At 41.1% G+C, this 22,423-nt stretch overlaps 1 protein-coding gene across 6 annotated transcripts in view; it reads right to left on the reverse strand.

Annotated features, from left to right (window-relative positions):
• The window catches only part of FRMPD4 (FERM and PDZ domain containing 4), a 748,742-nt gene that overhangs the window by 287,481 nt on the left and 438,838 nt on the right, over window positions 1-22,423 (reverse strand). The window contains exon 1 of one of the 6 annotated variants that reach the window (XM_019651212.1): window positions 17,968-18,650. The exons of the other annotated variants lie outside the window; for them this stretch is intronic. The gene's annotated coding sequence lies outside the window, so the exon portion shown is untranslated. Of the gene's footprint in view, window positions 1-17,967; window positions 18,651-22,423 lie in introns of those variants that run through there. 6 annotated transcript variants of the gene reach the window in all.

A 22,423-nucleotide genomic window follows, 5' to 3' on the forward strand; every position in this document is an offset into this window, starting at 1 on the left:
TCACGCTGGCTGCTGGCCACACACGGTACCCCATGGCAATCCACTGCCACAGGGACTGCAGCCCACGCGGTTGCCGGCGACTCATGGCAACCCAGCTCCAGGTTGAGCTGTTGTTCAGCATCTTAGCTGTAGAGGGCAGTGTTACTGGCCCTCATATGTGGGATCCGAACCGGTGCCCTCTGGCATCCCAAGCGAGTTCTTAACCATCGCGCCACTCGGCCAGCCCCTCACTTCTTAAATTATATGTCTAGCCACCATGCTGTACACCCAAAATTAATATAAAATAATACTGAATATCACCTGCAATTGAAAAATTTAAAAAGGGAGGGGGGAATGTGAAGGGGAATAAGAGGTTCAAATTTCCAGATATAAAACAAATAAGTCATGGGGATGTAATATACAGCATAGGGAATATAGTCAATAATATTCACACTAGCCAAGACACGGAAACAACCAAAATGTCCATTGGACGACTGGATTAAGAAACTGTGGTACATTTATAAAATGGAATATTACTCAGCCATAAAGAAGAATGAAATCTTACCATGTGCAATAACAGTGGTTGGACCTAGAGAATATTATGCTAAGTGAAATAAGTCAGACGAAGAAAGACAAATACCATATGATCTCACTTATATCTGGAACCTAAAGAACAGAATAAATGAGCAAACTAATCAGAAACAGTCTCAGAGATACAGAGAAAAAACTGAGAGTTGCTAGATAGAAGGGGAGTGGGGATGAGAGAGAAGAGGAAGGCTATAGAAAGCACAAATTGGTAACCACAAAATTGGTAACCACAAGATTGCCATGGGGATATGAAAGACAGTTTGGAGAATATAATCAATAATGTAATAAAGATTTTGTGGGGTATCTGATGGACACATTTCTTACTAGGGAGACCACTTCATGGGCAGTGTAGAGGCCTGACCTCTGTGCTGTACACCTGAAGCTGAAGCTGAATAATAATGAATGTTGACTATAATTTTATATATATATATATATATATATATATATATATATATATTGTCACAGCATGTGGAGTACAGCATAGGAAATAGAGTCAATGGAATTGTAACAGATATACACGATGTCAGAGGGGCAGTAGATTGGGGCAGAGGCGTTATCACTTTGTCAGGAGTGTAAATGTCTAACTATATTAGAGAAATATCAGTGAAAAAGATGATGAACATTTTGTCCAAGAATTTTTTCCAGGTTTTTTCCTTTCTCCTTAAAGCAACAGAAAAAAAATTAAAAATGGCAATATTAAAAACACAAATTAATAGGAATACTAGAAAAACTGCAGCTCGCCCAGTTAAATGTGAATTTCAGATAAACGTGCAAGCCATCTTGTATTTTGATTTGCTAAGTCTGGCCATTCTACTAATGAGCCTTTGTTTCTCCTATGAACTGCGGAAATCAGGGCACAGACTGAAAGGCATAGAAGAGAATGAGAATTTAGTTCCAAAGCTTCAAAATCCGAATTGCAGCCTGTGCCCTCCCAACCACTGATGCAACCTTTCACATATTATCTATGAACTTTTATGTTGGTTAACTTCAGAAATGAAGTATGTGTACACTGATATGAAACCAAAAGTAACTATTTAAAATTTTTTACTGTACCTAGGCTTCGTTTATGTTAAATGGAGTGCTCTTCTCTCCAGGATGTAGGAGGCAGGAAGGAAAGGATGCAGACACTTGGATCTAAGTTGAAAATGCACAGACAGAGAAAGGAAAGAAGAGGCTGTGTCCAAGATGGCAGCCATTAGTCACACATGGCTCCTTAAATTTAGATTAATTAAAACTCAATAAAATTAAATATTTAGTTCCTCAACCACATGGCTCTATTGATTTGAAGCACTCAAGAGCCCCATGTGGCTCTTGGCACAGATTTCCACCATTGCAGAAAGTTTGCTTGGACTGGTTGTCCTAGAGTTGACTAAGATCCTACCTTGCACAGAGGTGTGCCATTCTGTGTAGCTGGAAAGGTGATATAAGAGGCAGTGCTCAGGACCCTGCAACGCTCGAGATAACACTCATGTTAGCCAGACTTTTCTTGTTGGCACTTCTATGGTAGGTCGCGCCTCTGTGCTCCTGCTCTGTGCAGATGATCCTTGTCCCTGAGGCGCTCACTTATGTGGCCCCAGTAAAGAGATTTTTAGCATGTGGCCAAGTGACATCAAGGAAAACAGAGCCTTTATATAGAAGTGAGAGAACCTGGATGCCTGGTAGGCTCTCCACCAGCTAGTAAGTTACTTTACCTCTTTGTACCTCAGTTTCTCACTTCTAAAATGAGGACTGGATGATCTCTACAGGCTCCTCCAGCTCCCAAATGCTAAGATTCTACGATTGAGCAGCACTGAGAAAGCACAGTTCCAGTGAGCATGGGGAAATCTAGATAATAACTAGAAATGCTCCAGTCACCACAGAAACCTGCTGAGTTTTGAAAGGGCAGTGCACCACACTGTGGCTCATTCCTTCCAAATGTCTGTAGCAATAACTTCTGTCCAGGACATTACTCCTGCAGCGATTATTCTCTTTCTTGATAACAAAGGGACCTTAAATGTCAGGAGAATGATTTGTGTTACTCTCCTTGCCCTCTCACCATTTCAATCACATGAACAAGGATGCAGGATTCGATGGGAAGCAATGACACTACAGTAATGACATCATTCTCATTCAGGAACTTTCCTTATTAAAAAAACTCAAAACTTGTCTCTTAAGTAGTCTGTGAGAAGTTTATGAGTCTACATTTCAAAGGGTCTCACTCTCAGATAAAAGCTTTAGATTGAGTGTCTCCTACAGGCTTTCTGTTCCAAAGGACTGACTCTGAGGTACTCACACAATTTTCCATGATGGTCTGAAGACTTTGAAGATTACTGAAGCACAGTAAAGTCTTTGAGACAAGGGGATATTGACGGAGACATGGCTTCCATCAAAACTCTCTTGATTATCTTTTAAAATAGCTGTGGAGCCATTATGTTGAAACCAGATATGTGTGAATGGAAAGTAAACAGGAGAGGATTTCTAAATGACAGATAAGACCTAGTTACTGGCTCCTAGAAATTCACCATAAGTTAAAGTGACTCATTGTAGATCCAGGAGAAGGTGACAAACATCACAAGGTAATTAATTTCAGACTTGGCTACATCACTCCTGAGCAGTATATCTGGGAACAAAGCACTACACCTTTGGAGGCACCAATTTCCAGTCTTTTCTGAAGAAATGAGGAGGCCCCAAATATGATTGCTAAGAACCCAGTCTCATTCCACTATGCTGTGATTCTAGGGTAATGGACAAAGCAACTCTTAAAGTGAAGTTGATATATTTTTTGCATTATCTAGGTATATCAAGAACATTCTAGAGAGCACAAGTAATGCAGATTAAACACTGAGCAAAAATAAAATCTATATTTTTGTTAATGGGCAAAGAATTGACAGCAAAACTGATCATTTCACACAGATTTTGTATAAACTGGAGCTTGTGAGAAACCCACACAAAGGTAAAAGGGGTCATAACCAAATGAAGAGAAAAATTGCATCTCCTCTATACTTACAAATTATTTCATTTGTATTTCAGACCTTTTTTTTCTTTTTCTTTTTTAATTCACACTCTCTGTTTCATGCCATCAACAGGTTCTGTCCTCAGAACAGGAAAGCAAAACAAAACAAAACAAAACTGCGATGGCCCTGAGATTTGGTAACCCACCTTTAATACCCTGCACAACTGTTTTCCTCCATCAAAAACCTGAAGTTTAATATTATAGCCTCGTAGTTATGTTTACTGCATTACAAAAACACTAGGAAGACTAGAGATTGCAATAATCAATGCTAGTAATTTATCAGACTACATTTTCAATTTGACTTCTACTGCAGTAACAATTTCATTAATTCTTCCAGTGCAACTTGGGGGTTAAATCTCAGAACGGTCATGCTTCGTAACTGCAAAACAAAAACAATGAACTGTTCTTGGCAACAATTTGTAAAATGGGAATGAGACTGCTTATCCTGCAGGCTTCATGAGAAATGAGGAAACATGTTAAGTACTTAGCAAGAGTCTCTGACACCATTATTAATTATACATAACATTAGCAAATTCACAATTCACAGATCCTTGCTGGCTTAAAAAGTGAACTCTTCTATACATTCACTAGAAAGTACTCTGCATCTGAATATGTGAAGTTTTAAAAAAAAAGTTTTCTGTTTGAAAAATAATTTATTAGTTTCAGGTGTACAAAAAACAACATTATGATTAGACATTTATACCCCTCACCAAGTGATCACCCCAACAAGTCTACTACCCATCTGACACTGTACATAGCTATTCCAATACCATTGACTATATTCCCTATGCTGTACTGTACATCCTGTGGTCATACGTATATACATACACACATATAGTTGACATTCAATATTATTTTATATTAGTTTCAGGTGTACAGCATAGTGGTTAGGCATTTATATAATCTATGAAGTGATCCCCCAATAAGTCCAGTACCCATCTGACACCATACATAATCTTCACAACATTATTGACTATATTTCACATGCCCATGACTATTTTGTGACTAGCAATTTGTACTTCTTAATCCCTTCACCTTTCTCACCCATCCCTTCAACCCCCTCCTATCTAGCAACTATCAGTCTGTTCTCTGCATCTAAGAGCCTATTTCTGGGTTTGTTGCTAATTTGTTACAGTCTTTAGATTCCACATAAAAGTGAGATCACATGGTATTTGTGGTTCTCTGTCTGACTTACTTCACTTAGCATAATATCCTCTAGGTCCATCCATGTTGTTGCAAATGGTGAGATTTCATTCTTTTTTATGGCAGAGTAATACTCCATTGTGCTACAATTTCTCTATCCAGTCATCTATTAATGGGCATTTTGGTTGTTGCCATATCTTGGCTACTGTGAATAGCACTGCAGTAAACATAGGAGTGGAAATCCCAAACAATAATTCGAAATAAAATGTAGATCATTTAAAAAATCTAACATATACAACAAAGTACATAAATCTCTTAAGTGTATAGCTCAGTGAGTGTTTACATATGTATAGACTAATGTAACCAACAGTGGTGCTAAGATATAGACCACATCTAGCACCCAGAACATTCACTCATAAACTTTCCAAGTCAATATCCAACTGGCCCCCAGAAGTAACCATTATTCTGGCTTCTGTCTCTGTAAATTAGTTGTCCCTGTTCTTATTCTTCATATAAATGAAATCATGCATTATACATTTTATCTGCTACTTTCACTCAGACATTGTCTGTATGAACAGTACTTCATTCTTTGCATTGCTATATACTATTTCATTGTATGACTATACTACATTTTATACTACAGAGGTAACGTAAAGCTAGCAAAAGAAGAGTTGTCACAATGGCGATTGAGGTGGTCAAGAGATGGTTAAGACACTGATGGACATGGACACTGGCGATCAGACATACTAAGACCACAACCAAGACAAATCTATCTAATGCATGAGGAAGAGAAAAAGGGAGAGCAGTGGTAGAAAATGTTTCATAATCTCAGAATTTGTTTTATAGAATACCATACTTCTTATCTACCCTCAGAGGCTTGTATTATGAGAAAAAAGAAAAAACACAGAAGTTCCTGAACTGATACAAGGACATCAAATTAGGAACAGTAACATTATTAGTATAATTTTTATTAAATCTCATAAACAAGAGGGAATTCCAGCAAGATGTTGATCCATGATTAATTCATTTTAATTATGTTTTTCTTATTTACTAGATTTAAACTTCTCTCTTCAATCATGACACCTTATTAAATGGCTTTCTTTGCAGATATAACTTTCCTTCCTCAATCTTCCTGCTCTGAGTGAGATTCATTTCATTTTATAATCAATAAGCCTCGTGCTCCTTTGTGCATCTTTCAGCTGGCTGCTTTCACATTATTTAATTTGTCTTAGAATTTCCTAGAGGCTTAGATTTGATGCCGTAAAACAGAAATGAACAGCCTTTAATCACCGGGTCTGCCTGAAATGGTGTTAACCCAAGTTTAATGTACCTGAGCCCCCAGGGATTTTCGTGGGATCAGAAACAGTGAAAAATATTTATCGAGGTTTCATTTGCAATTTTTGTTACCAAAATGCTTGCTGATATCATTAGACATTTGTCTCAGACTGAGACAAAGAACGGATGGCTTCCCTATTGTTTTATGATGTTCTTAACCTGGTAATTAAAAGAATAGTACAGCCCCATGAACACGTAGTTAAAACTAAATAGAATACAGAAAAATAGCCTTCTATAAACTACAAAAAGCTTTCCTTTATGTCTTGTTTGCCAATAATTGCATGTTTTGATTCCTTTCTAGTGTAACTGCTAAATGTTCACCAAATGTTTTTCTCCTGATATGGATAATTAGAACAAAAACAAATTGTCCATAATGACTCTTTAGGGTAGGCTCCCTCCCCCATAAGATTAGCTGTATCTCTTTATTACAAGTTCCTTTTGTGATAATACATTTCTTGCCCTTACATTTACATATCACCATCTCCATTTACTGCTCTTGATGAAAAGCCTTTGTCCTTTGAGTTGCATCTCTTTTTACAAATCTCAATTGCCAGCCCATTTGTAGCTTGTGACGAGTTCACTACAGTAAAGCAAGCAGAGAAGCAATTAATTCACTCACGTTATTTTTATTCCTTCAAAGCAAACTGAATAGGCAAAGTGTGTACCTATTGAACAAACAATCAGCAAAGGCGCACAAGAGGGTTAAGTAGATCCCAGAAAGTTTTGAGGAGCGCATCTATCAAGCTCAAGGCTGAGCCATGAGAATTAGAAAAGTCCCTTCTGTTCAGTCCATCTGCATGCTTTCATTCTTGGTCACTCATGACCTATGTTTCATTCCCTATGTTCCCTCACTGCATAAACCATTTAGTCTATATATGGGTGCCAACCCTCCCAAGCTTTTCTCCCTCATATAATTTTCTACAAAAATGGGTTGTTCCTTTGTATTTCACATTCGAGAGGTTTATTTCATTTGGTAGCAATTTCAGCTGCACTAAGCCCCTTGACGATGTGAAATTTAACAATAGAAACCTGGTTTCACTCTAAAGGGTGGAGGTTTATTTCCAAACATGAGACAGACATGGCATTCTTCATGTCATGTCCTAAGGAAGGTTCTGATGCTTGTGAACTTGAAAGTCATCAAGTTCAATGGAGAGAAACAAAAGGTGAGTCAACTCAAAGCTCACCTGAAAGCAAGAGCCCATCTTGTTTGTGTTAATCTGCACACATCCCAAATTTCTGAAAGGACTGTCAATAGAACGTTTCTAAAAGCCTTCTGTTACAAATAAGAGAAAACTTATTGTAAGAAAAGCAAGGAACCATTTTAAACTACTTGGGACAGCTTTTTCAACCAATACTCCCTCTTTCTTTCTGGACTGCTTTTCTTATAGGTTAAGGTGCAGATTTTTTACCTATCTCTTGGCTCGATGCCAAACTGGATTATTCTTAGAAGCTCTTTGATTCTCCTTCATTTTTATTTCTGTTCATTATGTGGTTGTCTACTTTCTTAAAATTCACCAAAGGGAGGATTTCTGGTCAAGATGGGGAACAGGTAAACGCTGTGCTCACCTCTCAGGACCACATCAAATACAACTGAACTACAGAACAGCCATCATTGAGAATTACCTAAGTCTAGCTGAACCGAAGCCCTACACCAAAGGACATACAGAAGAATCCATCTTGTGACCAGTAGGAGGGGCAGAGACACAGAACAGGTTGATCTCACACTGTGCGTGACCATTATAAATTGGGAGGGGTATCTCAGCTGTGGAGGTAGCCCCCAGAGAAGTGAGGGGTCCCAGTCCAATATCTGACTTCCCAGCCCAGGGTTCCAGTGCTGGGGGAGAGAAGTCCCTATAACTTCTGGTTGTGAAAACTAGTGGAGATTATGGCTAAGTGAGATGGAGGGTGGCTCTATTCCCAAGCATTATTAAGGGGGTCACACATGCACTTACTTGCTGACAGACTTGCTCACTCTAAGCTTCAGTGCTGAGGCAATGGTTCCAAAGCTACCAGGCACATACGGGGAGGAACTGAATTGTCAGGCTTCAAGGCGAGAGCTGGAGGGGCAGCTTTCTCCTAGACAGAGGAGCTGGCAGAAGTCATTGTTTCTGTGTTGCTCTCTCCACTCCCTTTGTGCAGATGCAGGCAGACACCATACCTGAGTCCCCATCAACCTGGCCATCACCTTTTGTCTGCCCCACCCTAGTGATTCCAAAAGACCCTGCCAAACCCAACTTTAGGGCACAACTAAACCATTTCCAGTGGTTTTTCCATACAATCAACCTGCCTTGGCTCATGCTGTGGTCTTTTGTAAAATCTCTCAAAGGTTCACAAACACAAACAGCATCTGGCTTCTGTGTGTCCCGTACCTCTGGCTGAGCAGCCGTAAGCCTGGCACTAGCGGCAGGCAGCCTTGGACAGCAGATTGGCCTTTCAAGATACCTGGAAGCCTAGTGCGGGTGGTGGCCATCTGCAGTTTGCTTTGTGGCTCATACCAGGTGTCTCCAGTCAGAGCACAGGCTTCGACTAAACTTGGACTACAATGGGTCCCCTCCCAAGAGGCCCCAGGGCTGGCATACCTGGTAGCCAGCGTTGGACCAAACTGCAGCATCATCTGGCTGCCTCCAAGGATGACTACACAAAGGGCAGACTGGCCAGGCACCAGAGCCCCAATAAAGCAAACCTGGCTTTGTAGGGTCAGCCCCTGCACCTCAGCTCCTCCGCTATAATCAAGGCCAGTCCTCACAACCTATCAGCCGGAGGGTCAATCCCTCCCATTGACATGCAAACAACAAATAAGACACAACTACAACAGGAGAGCACACACAACCAATGCAAAGGACACGCCTGCAGCACCCGACTCTGGTGACCAGGGAGACTTCACCACTAGGTCCCACAGGACACCTACTACACAAGGCCACCCTACTAAGACCAGGAGGCATAGTAGCCCTACCTTATTCATAGAAACAAACACAGGGAGGCAGCCAAAATGGAGAGATAAATAAACATGTTCCAAATAAAAGAACAATAGAACAAAGCTACAGAAAAAGAACTAAACAAAATGGAGACAAGTAATCTACTAGATGCAGAGTTCCAAACACTGGTTATTACGTTATTAGGGAGAACTGCAACAAAGAGATAGGAAACACAGAAACTAACATAGAAAACATAAAAAAGAGCAAGTTAGAAATAGAGAATACAATAACTTAAATGCAGAGTACATTTTAGAGGGAATCAAACAGAGATTAGATGAAGCAGAGGAACGAATCAGGAATTTAGAAGATAAGGTAGCATAAAACACCAAGCAGAACAGCAAAAAGAAAAAAGAATCCAAAAAAGTGAGGACAGTTTAAGGGGCCTCTTGGACCATATCATGTGCACCAACATTCACATTATAGGGGTACCAGAAGGAGAAGAGAGAGACTAAGGAATTGAAAACCTATATGAAGAAATAATGATGGAAAACTTCCCTTACCTAACAAAGGAAAAAATATACATGCCCAGGAAATGCAGAGAGTCCCAAACAAGATGAACTCAAAGAGGCCCACACCAAGACACATCATAATTAAAATACCAAAGGTTAGTGACAGAGAGAGAAGCTTAAATGCAGCAAGAGAAAAGCAGTTAATTACCTACAAGAGAGCTCCCATAAGACTGTCAGCTGATTTCTCAACAGAAACTTTGCAGGCCAGAAGGGATTGGCAGGAAATATTCAAAGTAATGAAAAGCAAAGACCTACAACCAAGATTACTCTACCCAGCAAAGCTATCATTTAGAATCAAAGGACAGATAAAGAGCTTTCCAGACAAGAAAAAGCTAAAGGAGTTCATCACCACCAAACCAGTATTATAAGGAATCTTAAAGGGTCTTCTTTAAGACAACAACAACAGCAACAACAACATAATGATTAATAATAATGATTATTATTATTATAAAAATAATGAAATAGTAATAACTACATATCTATCAACCATTACTTTCAATGTAAATGGATTACATGCTCCAATAAAAAGATAGGGTGACTGAATGGATAAGAAAACAAGACCCTTACATATGCTACCTACAATACTCACTTCATATTGAAAGACACACAGACTGAGAGTAAAGGAGGAAAATAATATTTCATTAAAATGGAAACAAAAAAAAAAGCTGGAGAAGCAATACTTATACCAGACAAAACAGACTTTAAAACAAAGGCTACAACAAGAGACAAAGAAGGACCCAGTAATCCCACTTATGGGTATTTATAAAAAACAAACAAACACCCAAAATGCTACTTCAAGGGGACATGTGCATCCATATGTTCACTGCAGCATTGTTTACAATAGCCAATATGAGGCAGCCTGGGTGTCAGTTGATGGATGAGTGGATAAAGAAGAGGTGGTACATACATACAATGGAATATTGCTCGGCCAGGGAAGTGAATGGTTTCTTGTCATCTGCAGTGTCAGGGATGGACCTGGAGGGTATTGTGCTGAGTTGGGTATGTCAGACAGAGAAAGACAGATGCAATGTGATTTTGCTTATATGTTGAATCTAAAGAATGGAGTAAACAAAACAGAAAAAAATTCATAGATACAGAGTACATTTCGATGGTTGCCAGGTGGGAAGGGGGTTATAGGGGTAGATAAAAAGGGGAAGGGATTAAGAAGTACAAACTGGTTTTTATACAGTAATCATGGGATGTAGGGTAATAACTATGTACGGTGTCAGGTGGGTACTAGATTTGTCGGGATGATAGATGGGAGGGGGTTGGGGCAGCAGGGTGAAAAAGGGGAAGGGATTAAAAAGTACAAATTGATAGTAACAAAATAGTCATGGGGTGTAAAGTACAGCATAGGGAATACAGTCAATAATATGGTAATAACTATGTATGGTGCCAGGTGGGTACTAGACTAGTCAGGGGGATCACTTCTTAAATTACATAAATGTCTAACCACTATACTACACCTTAAATTAATATAAAATTATATTAACTGTCTAAATAAATAAATAAATACATAGATAGATAGATAAATAAATAAATAAATAAATAAATAAATAAATAAAGTGTAAAAAATTCACCAAAGGCTCTTGCGGTAAACATATTTGTGAAATATGCACTTTTGCATATAATTCAGCTCCCTAAGACTTGATATGTAAAGGGCAATGTTTCGTTGGTGTGTTTTCAGACTAGGGACTAATTTTATTAGACATTCAAGTCAATTTGAATATTGAGCCATTATAGAAAGTAACGGAAGGATTGGCTGAGGTCCTTGGTATTACAAAATAACGTCTGTATTCTTAGCAGTGTACAGTCGTCAGGCAGCGGGTCAGAAAGTGAACAGGCCTCTTACACCAAGCTGCTCCAAGGTTTTACTGTACAGCCGGGGTGGAAAACACAGAATTTCCTGGTACACTTTGTAAACTAGCCCTATTGTCTCCCATGATCCCTTTGGAATTCTGCATGGAAGCCTGTTCAGGCCATGTCTGATTTCACTGATAACCAACAGATGTTTGCTGGCTTGCCAAGGCAAGATCTCCTGACTTCAAGCCCAGCGTCTTTCTGCTTTACGATGCTCCAATACCTATTTCTGCCAGACTGGTCACAGGACTGACTCTCTCTGAAAACCTGGCTTGTGATTGGGAAACTTACCGTGAGAACCAGAACACACTGAGTGATTCAAGCTCCTTTGAACAGCCTTTCCAGAAAGACACTGAGGGGTTGCGGGGGAGAAAACAGGCGCCACCCAAAAGACCACCTAAAATGTCCCTCTACAACCTAAGCTATCCTGCCACTTTTCTGTCAATTAAGGGGACAGGAAAAAGCCGTAGAGCATTTTTGAAACCATATTCTGAGGAATACTGGTTGGGAGTTTAAATGATGTCCTAATTAACAAGTTTTAGAGGAGCCCTGTGTATAGCTCCCTCTTGGAGAGGTGCACCATGGATAAAAAATGCTGAATGTCCTCTGGCAAACACACCAGCTTGTTTTTGTTTACCCTTGCATTTTCTAAATTTATCTGACCATGTAACCCTGTTTTCCTGTAATATCCTTTGCAACTAAGAATCCATTTTAGGAAACACTCCTATGGTGAAAAACAGCACAGAGGAGAGAATTCCAGACTCCTTTCCATGACTCTAAATAGAGTTTCTCTTCTCTGTACCCTTCACTTCACTCAGAATCCAGGGGGGTTAGCAGACCATTACCAAGACTTCTTCCCACCCTTACATTCCATTATCTTAAGCTCTATATTAATGATGGTAATGCCTAGCATATTAGTTTAAAGTCGAATTGTACAATACTGTGAAGATATCATTTTTATGTGTTACATTCAATATTGCATCGGGGCAGTACTTGACATAATCATTACAAGCAATCTGTTGTGCCAATTTTTGTCAAGCTGATATAATGGGGACAGCCTAGCATGAAAACGTGCCAAGACTAAGAGAAACAATTCTACTCATGGTTCTGCCATTTACCTGTGGGCTCTCAGGTGAGTCATTTATCCTCCGTGGGTTTCTATTGCTTCACCTCTAACGAATGAGGGTTGAAGGGAATGGCCTCTCGGGTCGCCCTTAGGGCTGACACTCCACGACAGAACATGTGGCTGTTCTCTCTCTGCTTTGAAATCCTGACATTGACTCTATTGATTATTTCACGTTGAGTCCTTGATTGGAAATGCAGTTTCTAATTATAATGTTGTTCCAAAGAGGATACTGGAGCTCCTTTTTTGGCAGCATTAATATTCATTCATTCATCAATGCAGCCGACATTTATTAAAAACCTTAGCTATGCCAGGTGTTACGCTGAACCTGGGATACACAAATGAGGAAGACAAACCACTGCCATCCAGAAGCCCAGCGCTTAATGGAACATACAAACATAATAAAAACTGTTCGAACAAAAAGGGATAGGGTTTTATTATAAATCAGGGTTTCTCAACTACTGACCACTTGGGCCAGATGCTTCTCTGTGGGAGGCCGTCCTGTGCACTGCAGGGTGCTGAGGAGCATCCTGGCTTTTAACCACTAGATGCCAGCAGCACCCCCCACACAAACCGGATGTTACAACAAAAATGTCTCCAGACATTTCCCAGCACCCCTGGGGGAGGGGGAGGGAGGTGCAAATCATCCTTCTTTGAGAATCACAGATTTAAATAGATTCTTTTATTGTTACAGAGTTTTCTATCTGAGAGCCGTATCCTCAATGAGGATGAGTATACAATTTTGATTTTTTTTTTTTTAGCTGAGCCATCCTGCTACCTGTTGGCAGCTCAGCGGCTGCTCAGCTCGGGCTGGACTCGAACCGCTGTTGCTCAGAGCTCAAACTCTTGAGCGAGCTCTTAACCAACTGAGCCACTCGGCCGGCCCGTGTATACAATTTTAAGGATAGCTATTAGGTCCTAATTTGGGGGTATAATTTCCATTTGGTAAATATTGATCAAGTACCTCCACAAGTTTAAGGTGCTATCCTATTCACTGAGGCTTTTCAAAAATTAGTGTGACATACCTGGCTGCCCTCCAAGGTTGATTATCTTGTTTGGGGGTGAGGGTGGGGGTTGGAACACAGAATACAAGTAGCAAAGGTCAGTCAGGTGGGAAAGTTCCAGAAGGGGCTAGGAATGAATTAGTAGCAAGTCTTCATGCAACAATCATTTCCTGTTATGGGCAAGGCACTGTTCCGGCCTCACGGGAGAAGGCAGTGAACAAGATAGACAACTGCTACCCAGGTAGAGCCTGCATTCTAGTGTTTAACAAATAGAGGAAGCACGGAGTGTGTCAGAGGGTGGACAGTGCTTCTGAGGAAGTGAAAGTGAGAGGAAGCGGGAGGGAGTCATGGGGCTGGGGATGAGCAGAAAATCATTCCCCAGCTTAACCAGTAACCCTGAGGGCAGCCTTACAGAAGAGCAGGGTCCATGTCATGTAAGCAGCACCGAGCGTGAAGTCTGCATTTTGTTCAGCAATCAACTATGGTGTGCAAGCCTATGCCAGGTGTGTCACCAAATATAGTGACAAAAGCCCCCAGCTTCCCTGGTTGGTAGCTTCTCGAAGAGCATAACACACACTGGGGACTTCAGACGTAAGCCTTCCACAGATCCCCTCCAGGCCTTCCCCACTCCCAATCCTCCCAGTGTCACATGTCTTTGCTGGGCTGGTTCTTTGCATCTCTGTCCTCTACTTCTAGGTTACCCAACCTTTTTTACCCCTGTTTGCATCTAAGCTACTTTATTCACTACCTGCAATCACAGGAAAAGGGTCCTTTCTCTCTATCCCATTTTCCTTTAGTACCTCTTGTAGCTTTTCTTGCTGATTTAAAACCAACTTATTAGGGACCTCCATGTTCTGTCTTCAGAATTTCTCTTGCGTCACACCAGCTTTTTCACGGGGGTACAAAGAGCCCCAACTTCCGTCCCGAACTATCGGTACCCGCCTGTCAGGGTTCTTTGGGCTCCTTCATTCTCCACCAGAGTTTGTTCTTCCCCAGTTCTTGGGTTTGTCCTCCTTCTCTGAAAGCCTTCAGCACTTGTCCACCCCCCACCCCACCCCAGTGGCTCTGTGTCTAGGCTGCCCCACCCCCAGCTCAGTTCCCCCACCCATTCAGATTCAGATGCAGCATGTGAGGGTGCCACTGTGTGCCTGGCCATGTGCTAAGAATTTCTGATGGATTATTTTATCTAATACCATCTAATCCCCTGGTAGAGTTACTCCATTTTGCAGACCTTTCTTCTAGAATCCATCTGCCAAGACTCTACCTCTAGATTACTGTATCACTAGTGCATTTTTAATCTGAACATAGCTAGACAGCCCCAGTGGTCATGGTCTCCTGCAAAGTAGTTGCCTTCTCATCCAACTGCCCAACAGCTTGTGAATCTAAATAATATGCTAAGTTGCAAATGCTTTGGTGTCTACTTCAAAATTGAAATTATCCCCCCCCCCCAAATATAGGACATACACAACTTCTGTGTATTTAAATCATTTTCTTACCCTTTCACTGGGACAGAATTTCTTTCAAAATAAGCACTTAAGAGAGTAGGAAAAAGAGAATAAGTCCTCATAAGTGTGTGAGAACACTTTGTCCAAATCCTCAATAATTTTAATTTTCAACTTTGAACAAGCTTAGCCTGTCTGGATGCCCGAAAGCTGAACTAGTAAAGGACGCATGTTTCCTGATTGTGAACTTTATGGTTCCTATAGCAAGGAAGAGAAAGCATCCTAACTCTCTCCCTGAGAGTCGATGGGCTTCTGGAGCGGGTTCAAATTATTTTCAAGTCTAAACGTGAGGAAGTCCTATGTCCTATTGCTTTCCACATCAATCTTAAAGGCTACTGGTGACATGGGCTAATTCTGCAACCTCAGTTTTCCCACCCGCAGGCATGTTCTTCATTGCTTTCACTCCAGTTGGTCATCGCAGATGTTGAACAGGTTACTGAAATCCTATAACCACAAATTGTTGGGATGGGGTCCATGAAGTTCAGATCGAACATGTTCCCCTTGGGCAGAGATCCTGGTGGCACACTGACAGTTGACTAGCAAGGTAAGGGGATCCTTAGAGACAAAAGCCCCAGACCCATCCACGGGGCTGACTTTGGCTCATTCCCTAGCTTTGTGTCAGTGTTTTTTTTTACGAATCATCTTGGACAAATTGCTTTACCTCTTGTCCCTCTATCATCTCAACTGTAGGGTAGAGATAGCGCTCTCTATTTCCCTGTGGCATTGTGGTAATTAGATAATGTCTCAAAAACAGTCTGAGCTCTTCACAAAACGCTGCTCTGTAAATACAAGATATCACAATTACTTTGGTGAATCAGTCCAGGAAATAACTGAAGCACAGACATTCCTGACTTCCAGCATCACAGAACACGTCTTGTCTATTTTAACAAGTGAGGCCAGGCTGGACCATCGAAGAAATGATTACCAGAGCAATCTTCAGTGTTAGTGGGACCTCAGACATCTTTCTTCAATGGACCAGGCACATTTTCGTTTCAGCAAAATAGTCCACACAACAAAAACTGAATCGCTCATCCAAATGAGCTGAAACGGTCTGGAAAATAGGCCTAGCGTATTTTCCCTACTTTCCACTATTACAGAGCTGTACATTCTCTAATTAAAGGTAATAAAATTTTGATTTCAATTGAAAAGGAAGGAAAACTAATTTGATCCTCTTATGCCATGCCCTTACATCTTACCGTTTTACACACTCAGTATTAATTACTGAAAACTATTTCTGAAAATTTAGTAACTTATCTTTTGTAACATATTTGCTATTTACTCTGACATTTTACTATAAAATATCCCATAACCCTTTATGTTCATACCTTTAAAGCCTCACTAAAAAAATGTATTTGTTGGAAAAACCTAACTGGCACCTTCAATAAATCAAATAAATAAACCAGAAAGTATGGTGAACATACTTTCATAGGCTAAACAGGATGAAAAATCTGCCATCAATCAAGATTGTTTCTTCCATCAAGTTACCATAGAGTCGATCCTGGTGCCAGCACTGATGCCGTTCGAAGCTACTACTGATATCAATTTTCCCCAAAGACTTTGCCTTTCCTTCCCTACGTCTCTCCTGATTCCCATCTTCTCTACGTCAGATCAGATGCAGCTTCTGGCACAGAAACAATGATCTACATATCGTGCTGTGATGAACCCCTGGGTAATTACCAGCATTGTTTCTCAAGTGAAATGCCGTTGGATGATGCATATTTGAGCAGCTCTCTTCATTTTGCGAACCCATATTTCTATGCCAAGAATGCTTATGCTAAGTCTTATTAACTCTGCTGCTGACAAATTGCTTTGCTTAGAACCAAACTTTTGAACAAAATATTCTGGAAGATATGTGAGTGTGTGTGTGTGTGTGTGTGTGTGTATAAATAATATGAATATGTGTAACGGATCTATAATGGGTATACATATATAACATATCACAAACTAGCATTGTGTTTATTCAATTTGAGTGTTAACTGAAACAGATATTCAATAGATTCAATTGTATGGGGTGGTAAGAATAAAACACCCCAAAGATCTATAGAGCATCAGGCTTCTTTTTAAATTGCAAATTATATGAACAGTCTGTTAGAAACAACAGAATCCCATTGTCTACATGCTCACATAACTGCCTTTCGGCAACCAAAGGGCAAATACAATACTTAATTTAATTAAAAATCCATCCTTCTATTTTTAATGCAGCTTGTAAAGGAGCTCAAAGAGCTGGACAGGAGATTTACTAGGCACGAGCTAAGTTTACAGTCACAAAATTTCATCAATAACTTGCTAAGAACACACATGACCGAGAGACACTGCTTACTTCAGAGAGTCTTAATATAAAGCCAGCACATGTAACAATGATTTACAAAAGACAGAGCTCAATTTCATTAAGCAGATGACATGTTTGAACTTAGAACTTCACCTTCTTGTCAAGATTCTTCCCAAAGGGAGGATGGAAACTATATATATATCTTTAGAAATGGAACTAAGAGAAATGCCACATTTTCCAGTCTTTTTGTATCACAAGAAGCCAGTTCTTACTAGGTTTCGGGACTAAGAAACAGAACCACAATTGCAAAACACCAAATGAATTCTCAGGATGAGATTTCCGCGGAAAGACAAACAGAGACAGAAAGAGTGTACTCATTCAATGCTGTGGTCAAAGTTTTCTTTTCCCCAGAGTCCCCACTGAGAACCCTCCTGCTTCACAGACAGAAGTCCTGTACAATTCTGAGTACTTGGGGACAAGCAGCAGCATCATGTGTAAAAGTAACTTCTGGACTCTACTGCAAGTGAGCAGTAAGTCAAAATCTCTCCCCGTCTTCTTCTGATCCATTGGCCAAGACAATCTAAGGAACACAGCATTCCAAATAAAATGAAGCATAACTCTCTCTTCCCCTATGCAATCTCCCCTCAGCCCACACGCTCTCACACACGGCATACACTTCATGGTTTACCTTTTAATTACTGGATTCTGTCAAGGGTCCTTCCTACTATATCCAGGAGGAATGCAAGATGATGCGTGCTCTTCACCCCCAAGTGGCATTTGACGCCACTCCATGCAATCACTCAATGCAGTATGGATGAACGGGCCAAGTTCAGGTTCACTGCCCTACAGTGTCTTTATTCCTCATAGCACATGACTAGAGAGCAAGCGATCCCTGCTGCTGGGAACGCTCTGCTCCTGTTAAAACTAACGGAAAAAGCACGTTGCAAAAAGCTCTCTGCAGGCTCGCTCTCCTCACTCTTGCTGTGACAAAGTTAAAGATACAGCACTGATACAGAACAAAAGAAAAATACAATACAAACTGCCTCTCCGGAGGAGCTTTCTCTTCCAGCAAAACATTATCCACACCAGGCTTGGGGACAACAGGTGAAGCCATGTATGAAGCCTGGAACTTTATTGCCCTGAAAAGCCCCGGAAACCCAGCATGGGTGCCTGTGCCGTGCAGGCATCAGTCGCCCCATCGGTGCCTCTTTGCAACCTGCCGTGGGTGTGCATGAGGTCAGCAAATAAACATCCAATAAACAACAGAGAACGCGGGCGACAGCTTCACCTTGCTCCTGCCTTCAGAGATGCCAGACTGTTGTGTTTCCTCGGGACTCTCCTTTTACCAGCATTCAATTTGAATGAGCCAGTGCAAATGCACTGCTCATCCGCTCCCGAGAACAGGATGCATTTATGTGAAACACGAGGAGAATGCCTAATGGCGAGGCATCCTCTGCATTCCCAGAGCTTTTATTACAAGGCGAGCTTACATTTCACTGCCTGAACCAGCGCCAGTACCCCTGCACTCCTGCGAGCAGTGTGACTTCAAGCCAACGTCCCATCCACACACTCACACATGCGTGAAACATTGTGATGTCTTGTGCTGAGAGAAGCACCTGTCTGCACCCAGGAAACGCCGGGTGACGGTGACGTTCAGGGAACTGACTGCCATGTTTCTCTTTTCAGCAACTTTCAAGACTGGAAAAATGAGTACCACACACATTGTTATGTGTCAGCTTTATGCTGAGAAGGAACTGCTCTGTGGGCCTTTATTAGAAATGCATTCATGAAAACGGGCCGCCATAGCTTTAATTCATCACTGATATATAACATTAAACACAAGCTTAACAAAAACCCACTGTCCAAAAAGTGTGTGATGTTGTGTAACATAATAAGGAGTGGCTTCCAGGCCACACCCCATCTGATTAAGATGACCGGCCATTGGCAGTGAGAGAAAGCAGGTCTCTTGGTACAATTAATTTTCCATTTTCCCCTCACATGCTGCTCATGGTTGATTGAGTTGCAAAGACAATATAGTAACAGTGCTTCTTTTTCTTCCTTAAATCTGTCCCACCTGTCTAGCATGGTTTGGGAATTATATTTGCAAGGCTAAGTTTCTCTGTGCGCCTTTGTGTTCAGGCACTCAGGACATAATCTTGCTATGGCCTGGCAGGGACTTTTCTTACCCTGCGTTCATAACCTCTGGGGTTGGGTAATATGCATTTGGATGTAGCAGAAAGATTTCTTTGAGGTTTTTGTTACAGGGAGAGAGATGACTGAGGTTGTCAGAGAGTCCATTGGGGTAGCAAGTACCCCAACTGGAAGAAGTACCTTGGAACGTGGGGAGAAGTATTTCTTTGGGAAATATAGAATGTTGCCACTGGGGTTTGAAGAAACTATTTGGTCACTGTACCCAGGGTTTATGCAGATCTCCAGAAAGTCACACTAACCACACTCACAAGAAAACAATGCATAAACCAAATTTAATTTATAAACGTTAGCGCACACAACAAATAAAGGGACGACAAAGGATATGTCTTTCAAATGACCAGAGTTTCCACATCTACCAACCAAGCTTGATACAACTCTGCCATTTTTCCTGGATTAAGGGACCAAGAGGGTAGCCTACTATTACTATTGTTTAGGATTTCAGTTGCACAGAATGACATTTGAAAACAAGAAAAAAGCAAATGTAGAATAAAACCAAGCATACTGTTGCTGGGCAACATTATCTTCCACGAGCTTCTCTTTGAAATTGTAGCAAACTTGCCCTCCATGGACTAAGAAATTGGGTGTGCAAGTAAGCGAATGAGTGAGTGCGTGAGTGTGTCCACTGATAGCATAGGAATAAACATCAACTTATGCAAATCTTACCCTAGAAGTCAATGAGAAATTTTAAGGATGGTTAAGCGATATTACAAATAGTTGCTAAATCAACAAGTTAAAATAAAACATAGCAGATTCTTAGACTCCACCATAGACCTAAGTCCACAAATTCAATTTCTAATCTGAGCACAAACATTTGAAGCCATTAGTGTAAGACTGGGAAGCATGAGTGTGATGAGAAGGAGAAACAGATGCATACATTGGCATCGATGATTAAGAAATTCTTTAGGCAAACATTCTATCCAGCCCTCTCAGAAGCTATTTATGATGAGGATTGCCTGGGCAATCGGAGGATGCCTTCCAGCATTTGGGGGAACATGGAAACAGCTGGTAGGAAATAGTGACTATAAATATTGGTTCAAAAATCCCCAAGAGGAGATTCTCAGGATGCATCAATTCATTTATCCACTCATTTCTTCAAATTAGCCTTTCTGGACTGCCTCCCATGGGCCATGCTCTGTGCTGCCCATCAGGGGACACAGAAATGAATAATGGATTATGCCTCCTGATCAGACAGAATTCAGAGTCTTAGAAGTCAGAACGCCTTTCCTCATTTCCCAAAGAAATGCTTCTGCCAAAGTTCCAGAAAATGGCAATGCAGGATTCCACAAGAGAGACTTCAGACCCATCAGGACTATCCCTTTGGGCCTAAACAACTGATCTCGATCTTCACAAATACTTTGGGGAGCAAAGCCAAGAAGACACCAAGATGTTTGCCCCTGAAGTAATGCTAAATGGAACTGTGAGTGATCAGCTGTCTCCCACAACCCTCACCTACTGGTGTCAGCCTCTGGTTTTGTTACATAGCAAAAGAGACTGCAGATGCCGTAAGTAAGGTTATTAGTCAACTGACCTGACAAAGGGAAGATTATCCTGGATTATCTGAGTGGGCCCAGTGGAACCACATGAGACCTTAGAAGCAAAAAAGGAAGTTGTAAGGAAGTTAGCCAGCCCTGAAGCCTCAGAAGGGTTCACTGTGTCATTGATGTCTTGAAAAAGAAGAAGGGGCACATGTCAGGGAAACAGAGACCTCAGGTCTCCAGTGCAAGGAACTGAACTCTGCCAACAAACAGCAAGCTTAGAGCAGCACCCAGGCTCTGGGAGCTGCGAGCCATAGCCCTGATACCTTGATTTTAGCCTGGTAAGACCCTAAGCAGAGAATTCAGCCATCACAGAAACTGTGAAAATAAGTGGGGGGTTATTTTTCACTAAGTTAGTGGTCATTTGTTACACAGCAGGAGATAATGCATAAGCTAGCTTTCCCTATGGCCAAGGTGGGTGAGCTTCTATGAACTAATCATCCTGCTTTGCAGACAGTCTCCATTCATTTGGCTTATCTGGGGGGCAGGTAACCCCTACCAGTGCCACAGATGTCACTGGATTGACAAGCCAAACCCTAGAAAGACACTAGGTCAGCACAGGGACATCCAGAGGGAAGGCAATGCTTCTAAGACTGATAGAGTAGAGGGGGAAATATATGACAAATAAGTGCCACATACTATGCTATGTTCTGGGGATTCAGAGGCAAGTAAGGCAAGACACTTGTCTTCAAGGGTGTTGTAATGGAATAGAGGAGACAGCAACTAACTAGAAGGCAAAGCAGAGCTAAGGGAGATGCCAGGATCAGGAGGTGAAGCCACTCTTTTCATTTGGAGGCATGGGGAGTGGGAAGGATTGGACCTACAAGTGGTGTGAATACCCAAGCTGCCAGCTGCGTGTGTACCAGGACACAAGAAAAACTACCAATTACCAACTACCAAAATACCAGCGGGCTCTGACCTGCACATATGTAACCCTGCCTCACTTACCTCGCCCTAGGATTATCCATGTTGGATTCTGTTTTTATTTAAAATATTATTATTTGGACCGTCTGCAATTTTTTATAATATTGTGTAACACAATATTATAAAATTCTATTGTCTGATATAAAAAAATTGAAGTGACTGAAAAAAAAAACAGATGGGAGGGGCCTTGGGGCTATGGGTGAAAAGGGGGAAGGGATCAGGAAGTACAAATCAGTAGTTACAAAATAGTCAGAGGGCTGTAGAGTACAGCATGGGGAATCTAGTCAGTAATATTGTAGTAATTATGTAGGGTGTCAGATGGGTACTAGATTTATCAGGGTGCTCACTTTGTAAGTTATAGAAATGTCTAACCACTATGTTGTACACCTGAAACGAATATAATATTGTATGTCAACTGCAATTGAAAAATAAAAAAATATTTTAAAATGTTGGACTAAAATGTTCTTTATCTTG

The sequence above is a fragment of the Hipposideros armiger genome, unplaced genomic scaffold (genome assembly GCF_001890085.2).
Source record: "Hipposideros armiger isolate ML-2016 unplaced genomic scaffold, ASM189008v1 scaffold_155, whole genome shotgun sequence".
In the NCBI taxonomy this organism is placed as follows: Eukaryota; Metazoa; Chordata; class Mammalia; order Chiroptera; family Hipposideridae; genus Hipposideros; species Hipposideros armiger.